General features: G+C 40.0%; 2 long non-coding RNA genes across 3 annotated transcripts; one reads left to right on the forward strand and one right to left on the reverse strand.

Annotated features, from left to right (window-relative positions):
* Positions 1–423: 423 nt before the first annotated feature.
* On the reverse strand, positions 424–2596 carry LOC131541222 (uncharacterized). Its single transcript, XR_009271431.1, has 5 exons — positions 1947–2596; positions 1781–1840; positions 1617–1684; positions 1299–1418; positions 424–812 (listed from the first exon to the last, which is right to left on the reverse strand). It is a non-coding gene; the product is annotated as an uncharacterized LOC131541222 (long non-coding RNA).
* Positions 2597–3634: 1038 nt separating this feature from the next.
* Positions 3635–8297, forward strand: LOC131541117 (uncharacterized). Of its 2 annotated transcripts, XR_009271401.1 has the most exons (5): positions 3635–3718; positions 4475–4560; positions 7549–7620; positions 7729–7791; positions 7878–8297. It is a non-coding gene; the product is annotated as an uncharacterized LOC131541117 (long non-coding RNA). The 2 variants fall into 2 exon arrangements; XR_009271402.1 differs by lacking the exon at positions 4475–4560 and having other exon boundaries at positions 3653–3718.
* Positions 8298–10473: the final 2176 nt, after the last annotated feature.

Raw genomic sequence — 10473 nt, forward strand, 5'->3', positions numbered from 1 at the left:
GTGTTGTCTATGGGTCTTTGTCTTCCAAACCCACACAGCAAAAATATGTTGGGAGATTTGTCACCATGGGTGTTAAAATTAACACTTTCCGGGTGAACATACAGGTCCATCTTTGCTAGTGTTAAAACAACACTGACAAAAGTGTTTATTATACCAACACTGTGTTAGTGTTTAATTTTAAACACTAATGGTGGTAAGAAATTATTACTCGCAAGTATACACGTTTAACACTTTATGGTGATTAATCCTATACACCCAGTGTATTTATTTAATGTTGATTTAATGTAAATACTTATTTTAAAATGGTAATGCAGATTAAAACATACCTACACTGCAAATTTTAAAGAGTGAATTTAACTCCCTCAACTGGTGAACACTGCACCAATGTTCAGGTAAAAATATAAAAAAATAAACAAAACAATACACTTTTACAATTTTTAATTGAAACATTGTAAATCTTTTTCCCTGAGAAAAATGTTTTCACATTCAATGCATGTAAAGAACATGTTCTTACAACAATTAAAACATCATAATGTCAAAGCAAATCAGTGAAAATACATATTCTTATTTGGTCCATATGTACACTTAATGTCATGAGGTTTATAACGCTTACATTTATCAGTTTAGACAACAGCATCCCATTCATTAGCATCCAGGCAGAATGCATGCTAATGCTCACTGAACAAAGTCTCTGCTAATGGTGTTTGGACCTCCTTGTAAAGAGTAGTTTTCAGCAAGACGAGATGTGTTTCTCTGCAGCTTTCAGCCAAGCAAGATACCCAACTCCCACCTGCAGCATCACAAAAGTGCTCCTGTAAAATAGGAGAAAAAACAAAAAGGATTATTTCACATCCATTTATCAGGTGAAATGTCAGGGACAAGTATCACTTACAGTATAAGAATAGTTAACCCAAAACTGAAAATTCTGTCATCATTTATTTATACTCATGTGCTTCCACACCTGTAGGACCTTCTGTCTTCAGAGGAACACAAAAATAGATATTTTGAATAATCAACAGAAGAAACTGTCATACATGGCATCTGTGGAAAGGCATGAGTACAAGTAAACATTTACTGTTCACTTATGGTTGGACTCCTACCAACATGAATGCACATAAATGGGACGGAACATAAATGACAATGCAAGCATACCAAAAACTTACATTTGATGTGTTTTTTTACAAAACATTTTTAGAAGGAGATCAGACTCTTTATTATTATTGTTTAATAATCAAAAAAATTAAGCATGACAATCAATAATCTTAAAATATGCAATTGTGGCTTACGAGCCGGCTTACCCATGTCTCTGGTATGTGTCCTGACAAAGCTCTTCTCATCCCACTTAATGTATTGGTAGCTTCATACTCTTCAAGCACATCATCTCCTTTCGATTTTTCTGTTAAACCAGCATGAACCATCTGTAACAATATTAAAGGAACAGTTAACTTAAAATTGTAATTCCAAACCTATATGATTCACATTTGCTGAACACAAAACACGTTCATGCTTTAAAAAAAGATAATAAAGTGTCTAAAGTAGTTTATGCGATTCATGTGCCATATTCCAAGACTTGTGAGGGCACAAAATCACTTTGAATGACTAACAATTTAACTCACTCAGTGTTTTCCTGGAGAAGACCAACTTCCCCGTCTGCTCCGCATCTCCAGTGAAAGAAAATGTCTCTCTGAAAAAGGTTTAGGAGCACACAACACATAAATATCGCTATTAATCAATATGTGATGTAATAAAACACAAATTTTAAATGAGGTAAAACACTTACTTCTTATGTTTCCCCTGTTAAAAGTGACGTCCGCGTCAATACATAGCCATTCAAATGCATCTGTGAGAAACGTTTAGGCTCGTTTAGGCGCGCACAGCATAAAAATATCTTCATAAAGTAATATTATTTTATAAAATACAAAATGTAAATGAGGTTAAACACTTACTTTCGGTGTTTTCCATGATAAAACCAATTTGCCCGTCTTCTCTGCATCACGAGTGAAGAAAAATATCTCTCTGAGAAAAAGTTTGTGTACACATCACACAAATATCGCTATAAATCAATATGATGTTGTGAAATGCATATAACTTAAATGAGATAAAACACTTAACTTTCGGCGTTTCCCTTTTAAAAAGAAACGTCCTTGTCTGGTCCGCCTCGCGAGTGGAAGAAATGTCTTTAAAAAAAGTTTAGGCGCACACACCTCGTAAATATCGCTATAAAACGATATGATATTACAAAACACATATTGTGAGTAAGATTAAACACTTAATTTCGCTGTTTTCCGTCCTCATATGCTCCGCATCGCGAGTCTAAGAAAATGGCGTCTTTGAAAAATATTCCAGATGGGTCAAGCGCGCACACGAGCAAATGTCCCGGATGTCACTAATAACACTCAACAGAGTTAATAAGGGTAATTCTCCGTATTGACACCGGCCAGAGAGCGCTGTTTACACTAGCTAGTGTTAATCCCCTAAAATTCAACACCACAACCTTAACACTTTACTCTAAAAGTCCTTAACACTAGGATTTCAACACTGGAGATTTTGCTGTGCAGGTCCACATCACATCTACATAATATGATGTGATATCAAATATGGTGTTGGAAATGTAAATGTGCTGCAACTCATTTACACAATTATCAGTTTATCATTTTAAGTTTGCTCTCATTTTTGGTCAAAGCAGCTCCTTTGAAAGAAGCTCTTATTCCAATCAATTTATAATTATGTGTGCATTTTTATCCTGTAACATGAGATTGTGAAATTTCCACTCCTTTTTTGTGAAAGTGCAAACAGTGCAAGGGTGGTAGGAATAGGTTACAGCTATACAATAACAACTCTCAGGGGCGGACTTAGTGATTTGGGGGCCCTAAGCAAATTTCAGGTACGGGGCCCCAACATAATAAATATGTTCTTTTACGCCTAACGCCTATTAGCATGCTCGCTAGCTCTCTCTCATTATAACTACAACTATTATTTATTATAACTATTACCCCTTCGCTACCTTATTTTTTTTTTGGCTCACCAAAGAAGACATTATATTAAAAAAAAATGCTTGCACTTGTCAATTTAATGAATTGTAAACTTTTTACAAAAAGGATTAAAATGTCATAAAAATTATCCCATGCAACTTCCCAGCCAACATGTCCATGAGGGCCCCACATGGGATTTATCTGGGCTATATGGGCTCAGAGTGGGCACATTGATGGGCTGAATGTGGGCCCCAGTTAGGTTGCCCATTATTGTTTATTTGTGGGTCCCATATGGGCCACATTTGGGCTATATTAGGATATATTTATAGTTACATAAATTTATTTATTTATTATTATTTATTTTTTTTGCAGCTAATTTATTTTTATGCAATTATGGGTAACTAACCTTAACAATTAAATAAATTGATTTAATTTTATGTATTTCATTAGTTTTTTTTTATATCATGAAGGATTATATCATGATGTACTGTGTATAACAATCCAAGACCATTTACTTTATGAATAATCTCATTTTATTTGATTTATAAGTATCTCAAAGGATATTTTTTTTCCTTATAATCTAAAAGCACTTGTTTTATGCAGTCGTTGCGTCCTGCGATGATTGGCGTGCGTGTCTTCCCGCCGCTTCTCATTTGAAAAAAAAAAAAACAAGTGCAACGGTTTGCTACTCGCCACTTCAACACGGTCGGGCACCTCCGTGTCAATGGATAAACTCTCTTATCAAGGTAACATATTTAGATTTCATTTTATATTAGCCAAATTATTGCTGCTTTTATATAATTGGATATTTTTATAAATATTTGAAAATTCAGTAATGGCAGAGTCGACACTAATGAAACTTGCGAAGACTGTCGCGATTGAACTATCGTAGCTAAACAGTTATATAAAAATTAAAATGTTGGCAGTTAACCAGCAAACTTTCAGTAGGATGTTTTATTTATACAATCACGGGGCAGAAGCTGAAAACAAGTTAATGCTCGAATGTTTCTGTGTGTAACGCAATCGCCCATATAACGTTTCCACTTCAATAAAAAGCTTTTAAAGTGAGCGCATAGAGGCACGTCTGCTTCATGATAGATTAAAAATGCTATCTTTGTGGGCAAACGTGTCGGATGTGTAAGTCAGACAGCTATTTGGTCTCTGAACGGGGCTTAAGAGAGAGTTGATAGTGAGGGTACTGGCGCCGCTAATAGGTTACAGAGTGAAATAAGCAAACACTGGTCATGAAGATTGCTATGCATTCAGTTTGCTAGTTCACCTTTTACAAAAATCATGCTAAAACATTCTTAAGAGCAACAGACAAAGTTCTTATTACCATACATATAGCAAAACTTATTAAGCTATTACAGTAATAAGCATTGTTGCTTGAATGATACATAAATTTATCCACACCTAACATGTAGTAAAGTATCAACAAATTGTTTATACTTGTTGTCAGACAACACAGAGAGTGTAATGAGTTACATTTGAAGTGTTATTAGGTTTTAGGTGTTACCAAACATCTCCCCATCCGCTGGCATGGCACCATGACAGATTTATTGTGAAGATGAAAGCTCACAAGAGTGTGGTAAGTTAACTTTAATTTTCAACTTTTTTATCTCTTTATACGTTTTATTCTGATGATGTTTGCAAGATATAAAGCTACATTAATTTTTATAAGAATATGTGAGCAAACGCTCAGTTTCTGAGTCAAGCTGTGCTAACTGGCCTTTTCCTCCCACAGTGTCACGAATCTGGTCTGCACTTCCGTTCACTCACCACTAGAGGTCACCCGCTCATCACATGGACTCTGGCACTTCACCATCTAACTACATTTCCCATCATCCATTACTGATCACAGCTGTCACCAATCACTCATTGCACCAATCACCCGCACACCTGATCCTACGCACACACTGATCACATACCCTATTTCAACCCTGGACCTTCTTTCCGTCACTGCCGAGTATTGTATGCATTATCGCTGCCCTACAGAGCCCCGTTAGTTTGCCTTGCCTTGCCTTGCCTTGCCTTGCCTTGCCTTGCCTTGCCTTGCCTTGCCTTGCCTTGGTCGGATTGTGTTTTCCCCTGCCTGAACCATCGCTGACGTTTTTGGATTACCTCTCCTGTCTCGCCCCTTTGGGTACTGTTCGCCGATCCACACTTGTCTCTAACTCTTTGCATTGCCTTTATATGCCTGTCTGCCATTGTTTGACCCTGCCTGTTTGACCACGTCTCTGGTAAATAAAAGTCTGCATATGGATCCACACGTCTCGTGTCTCATCAGCCCCGTAACAGAATACTCGGTCACACAAGGATCCAGCGGCTTTTTAGGTGGATATTGGCCAGGTATGGACACTGCAATACTGTTATTAACCCTCGAGCAGGGCTTGCGATCGCTCGAGGATTATGTACAGGAGTACTTGGAGCTCGCATATTTTTCTGATCTGCCGGACTGTGTGCTCATAGATTTCTTTTGTGAGGGCATTAACCAGCCGCTCAAATCATTATTAACCCTTGAAGGTCCCCGTTCGTCTCTAAGGGATTTTATGGATTATGCTGTACTGACTGTGGGTTCATCGTTCACTGTGGGTGTTGCTGAGGAACGCGACACCGCACACAATTGTATGATCACAACCGCGCAGGAGCACGCTCACAAAATGGCGGTGCCAGCGGAGCCCGTTCACAAAATGGCGGCCACAACACCCCGTCATGTTCTTGCTGCCAGTAATGAGCCAGGTCAAGTCACAGTCGATCTTAAAGAGTCAAGTCACAGTTGATTTTCATGAATCCAGTCAAGTTACCGCTGATCGTCATGAGTCAAGCCAAGTCACAGCTTCTCTTCGTGAGTCAAGCCAAGTCACAGCTTCTCTTCGTGAGTCAAGCCAAGTCACAGCTTCTCTTCACGAATCAAGCCAAGACACAGCTGATCTTCACGAATCAAGCCAAGTCAAAGCTGATCTTCACAAGCCAAGTCAAGTCACCGTAGATCACGAGTCAAGTCAAAGCTGATTTTCATGAGTCAAGGCAAGTCACAGCTGGTCTTCACAAGCTAAGTCAAGTCACAGTTGATCGTCACGAATCAAGCCAAGTCAAAGCTGATCTTCACAAGCTAAGTCAAGTCATAGTTAATGTCAGAGAGTCAAATCAAGTCACAATTGGTCGTCATCGACCGAGTCACGTCACAGCTGCCCGTCCGGAGTCACAGCACATCACAGCTGCCCGTCCGGAGTCACAGCACGTCACAGCTGCCCGTCCAGAGTCACAGCACGTCCGGGCTGACACACCCAGATCATCAAGGTCAGTCTTCCACTGTCCCAGTTTGATGTCTAGTTTGAGGGATGTACCGCTGGTGTCTGCACGCACGGCTGGTTTCCCCAAACCCACTCACTCTAACCCTCCTGTTCTTATGCATATTCCCCTGTCTGAGGCACTTCCCCGGATGGGAATCGCTTTGTTGCGTTTGGGCTGCGTACACCACCGCAGAACTGCCCGAGGTGGTGGCGCCCGCTGTAGCTTCTCCAGAGGTGGCGGTCCACGCTGCAGAACCTCCAGAAGCAGCGGGGTTCGCGTCGGCCCCTTGTATGGTGGTGGCGCCCAGTAATGTACTCTCAACCTGTTGTGTTGCGGTCGAAGAGACCATTACTAAACTCTCCCTGTGTCCTGAGGTTACTGCTGTAGAACCTCCAGAGGTGGCGGCAGCTGCTGCAGAACCTCCAGAGGTGTCAGCGGTATCCGTCGGTGAACTCCCGTTCTGTCTTGTCACGGCTATGGAGGCCGCCAATGAACTCTCGTTCCGTCCTGTCACGGCTATGGAGGCCGTCGGTGAACTCCCGTTCTGTCCTATCACGGCTATGGAGGCCGTCAATGAACTCTCGTTCTGTCCTGTCACGGCTATGGAGGCCGTCAATGAACTCTCGTTCTGTCCTGTCACGGCTATGGAGGCCGTCAATGAACTTTCGTTCTGTCCTGTCACGGCTATGGAGGCCGCCAATGAACTCTCGTCCATCCTGTCCAGTCCCGTCTGCTCTGCCCTGGTGGGCTGGGGGGGGGGCGCTGTCACGAATCTGGTCTGCACTTCCGTTCACTCACCACTAGAGGTCACCCGCTCATCACATGGACTCTGGCACTTCACCATCTAACTACATTTCCCATCATCCATTACTGATAACAGCTGTCACCAATCACTCATTGCACCAATCACCCGCACACCTGATTCTACGCACACACTGATCACATACCCTATTTCAACCCTGGACCTTCTTTCCGTCACTGCCGAGTATTGTATGCATTATCGCTGCCCTACAGAGCCCCGTTAGTTTTCCTTGCCTTGTCTAGCCTAGCCTTTGTCGGATTGTGTTTTCCCCTGCCTGAACCATCGCTGACGTTTTTGGATTACCTCTCCTGTCTCGCCCCTTTGGATACTGTTCGCCGATCGTCGACCCACGCTTGTCTCTGTTAACTCTTTGCATTGCCTTTTATATGCCTGTCTGCCATTTTTTGACCCTGCCTGTTTGACCACGTCTCTGGTAAATAAAAGTCTGCATATGGATTCACACGTCTCGTGTCTCATCAGCCCCGTAACACACAGCATGGCTGTCAGACCAGGGGGAGACTCGTTGTGAAGTCCTACGAGTATGTTAAATTGGTAGGTATACGTTAAAATGCATGTATACAGTTTTCTTCAGCATCATGGATGTATTATTGTAATCTTACTTGCTCACTTTCCTAGTAAACTAGTATTTTCCTCCCGCAGCGGCACTAGCAGACCAATAGGGAGACTCGGGAAGATGAAAAGTTGTACGAGTACGTTAAATGGGTAAGTAGGTAACCTTTTAAAACACTTGCAGTTGTCTCATTTGTTTGATCAATTAAGCCATGCTGACTAGCATTTCCCTCCCGCAGTGGTGCTGGCTGACCAGCTGACCAGTGAGGCAGGCGGGAAGAGTCGTCGCCATAAAGAAGACCATTTTAAATGTTTTGAGATGATATGTGTTCTGATTATTGTTGTATAGTCTTAATAATTAAGTACATTAACTTTTATTTTTATATTTACACATTTATTTTCCACTGGCACAATGTGTTATCTGTGATTTTTACTTTTAGGTTATATGTATGTTCACTGATGAAATATGGTTAATATGCTGGTAATTCTGTGTTATTGAAGTTCAGCTGTGAAATATAAAAGATGATTTGTGAATAAAGCTGTTGGTGTGAAGCAATAACAAATTAAAATAAAAAAATAATAGTACACTTAAAACTACTGTACTTAGTTTCACAGTAATTTTATTGTGGTATGAAATACTGCAACTATGGGATAATATTTGCCAGTAAGTTACTCAGGGTTCCCACGGGTCCTTGAAATCCTTGAAAGTTTGTGAATCTGATTAAATATTTTCAAGGCCCTGGAAAGTTTTTGAAAATGAACAAACATAGATACAGGTCCTTGAAAATTCCATATTATTCCCTCCAGTCCGCTAATGTGTTATTTCGCCAACACTTTGTGGCATATGCATACTAGCTTGCTTGATTTACGTTGCACATTTATGCGTTACGTTAAGTGTTTCCCATGTGAGGTATTTTGTGTTGTTCGTTGCCATTTACATTTACATTTATGCATTTAGCAGACGCTTTTATCCAAAGCGACTTACATTCAAGTTACAGTTTTTACATTTGATCAGCTCTTGCTTTCCCTGGGAATCGAACCCATGATCTTGGCGTTGCTAGCGCCATGCTCTACTATTTGAGCTACAGGAAAGCTCATGCCATGACGTTAACACGCACACGAAACTACTAAGATGGTACCTCAACGTTTCACAGACACACCGTGAAACATTGCAAAAATAGTTTGAAACCACTGAAACGTGATGCCTGGAAAAGATATTTGGCTCACAAAAGAAGATTACAAAGAATGGCTTGCCAGAGATCCAAAGGATGTAATGTTGAGTTGCTTTGCTTGTTAAGATAATGTAAAGCCATGAGGCAAGAAAAACTTAAAAGCATATTCATATATCTTAAAACTTCTGGTTACATGAGCCTAAGCTGTTTTCAATCAAATCCATGCAAAAGTTAATATCAGATCATTTTAGAATACAGTGTAGTATGTACCAAATATTATTCAATTTTATGCAAAACAGAAATATGACAAATATCAGATTTCTGTCATATGCCCAAAAATAAATGCAAAAAAAAAAAAAATTGCTTTGTCTGTTTTTTAGAGATTTTGAGTTTGTCATTTTCTTAACAGTTGAAATATTTTAACATGTAATTTAAAATGTATTGAGCACCGCATAAAATCAACTGATATTAGGTCAAAAAACATTGTAATTTAGAGTTTTATTTTATATTAGCACATTCATTTTATCCAGAGGAATTAAAGAAATATAAATGGGGCCCATAAGGGTTCTGTATGTGGCCCACCTTGGCCCCAATTAATAGAACCCATTTGGGACCCATGTGGGCCCATATAATGAAAATCTACATGGGCCCCACTTGGATCCCACTATGGACCCATCATGTGCCCCTATGGGCTAACACACATGGGGCCCAAGTGGAGCCGATGGACAAAATTGTATGGGTCCCATTTGGGTTGCCCTTGCAGGGCCCAAGTGACAGCCCATCAAAAACCCACATGGGGCCCACGTGGAAATGTTGGCTGGGTTGTTTCGTATTCCAAGTGTTCTTAAGGTACACGATAGGGTTTGCCGAGAAACAAATAGAAAATCTAATCTATTAAGCGAAAATCTCCAGTCATTGCATTCGTGCATTTATACGCGTTTTTAGTTTATAGTTCATTTGCATTCATTTCGCACTGGCGCGCCTAGGAAAAGCACACAAGAGAGTCATTTTGAAACATTAAGAGAAATAAAATTATGACTTGAAACACAATAATTTCTTTACTGAGGTGAATATATCTGTTCTGAGACAGTCAAAACAGCTTAGAATGCGCACAAAGAGCTCTCCGTCTATAATCACTAAAAGCTGTTACTCACTTCAGTTCATTGCGATCTCACGACATTCTGTTAATAAGCTCTCTGCACAATTAATCTCTTATTTACATCTTATCTACACGTTGTTATAATGAGAGGATTCACAAGCTTGCAGAACTCCGCACCTGACAAAAACTCGCCGTTTTGAGTGGTGAGTGAATATTTGACGCTCTCCATAACACAAATACATACTGGTGCATTTGCCAAGTATGTTTCACGAATATCAGAAGGGGCCCCCTGATTCCCCGGGGCCCTAAGCGGCCGCTTACCTCGCCTATTGGTTAAGTCCGCCCCTGACAACTCTAAAAGTTGTTGGCATTAGAAATGTACTGTATGTGCATGTGTGATCTACAGTATATGTGTACATATAATTGCATGTTTCTATATTATGTCAGCCAATTTTTTATTTATTTTTTATTTTATATATATATATATATATATATATATATATATATATATATATATATATATGCATCTCAGAGCACACAGGGCTTCAATGCATTTATAAGTTG

Source organism: Onychostoma macrolepis, chromosome 05, assembly GCF_012432095.1.
Source record: "Onychostoma macrolepis isolate SWU-2019 chromosome 05, ASM1243209v1, whole genome shotgun sequence".
NCBI lineage: Eukaryota > Metazoa > Chordata > Actinopteri > Cypriniformes > Cyprinidae > Onychostoma > Onychostoma macrolepis.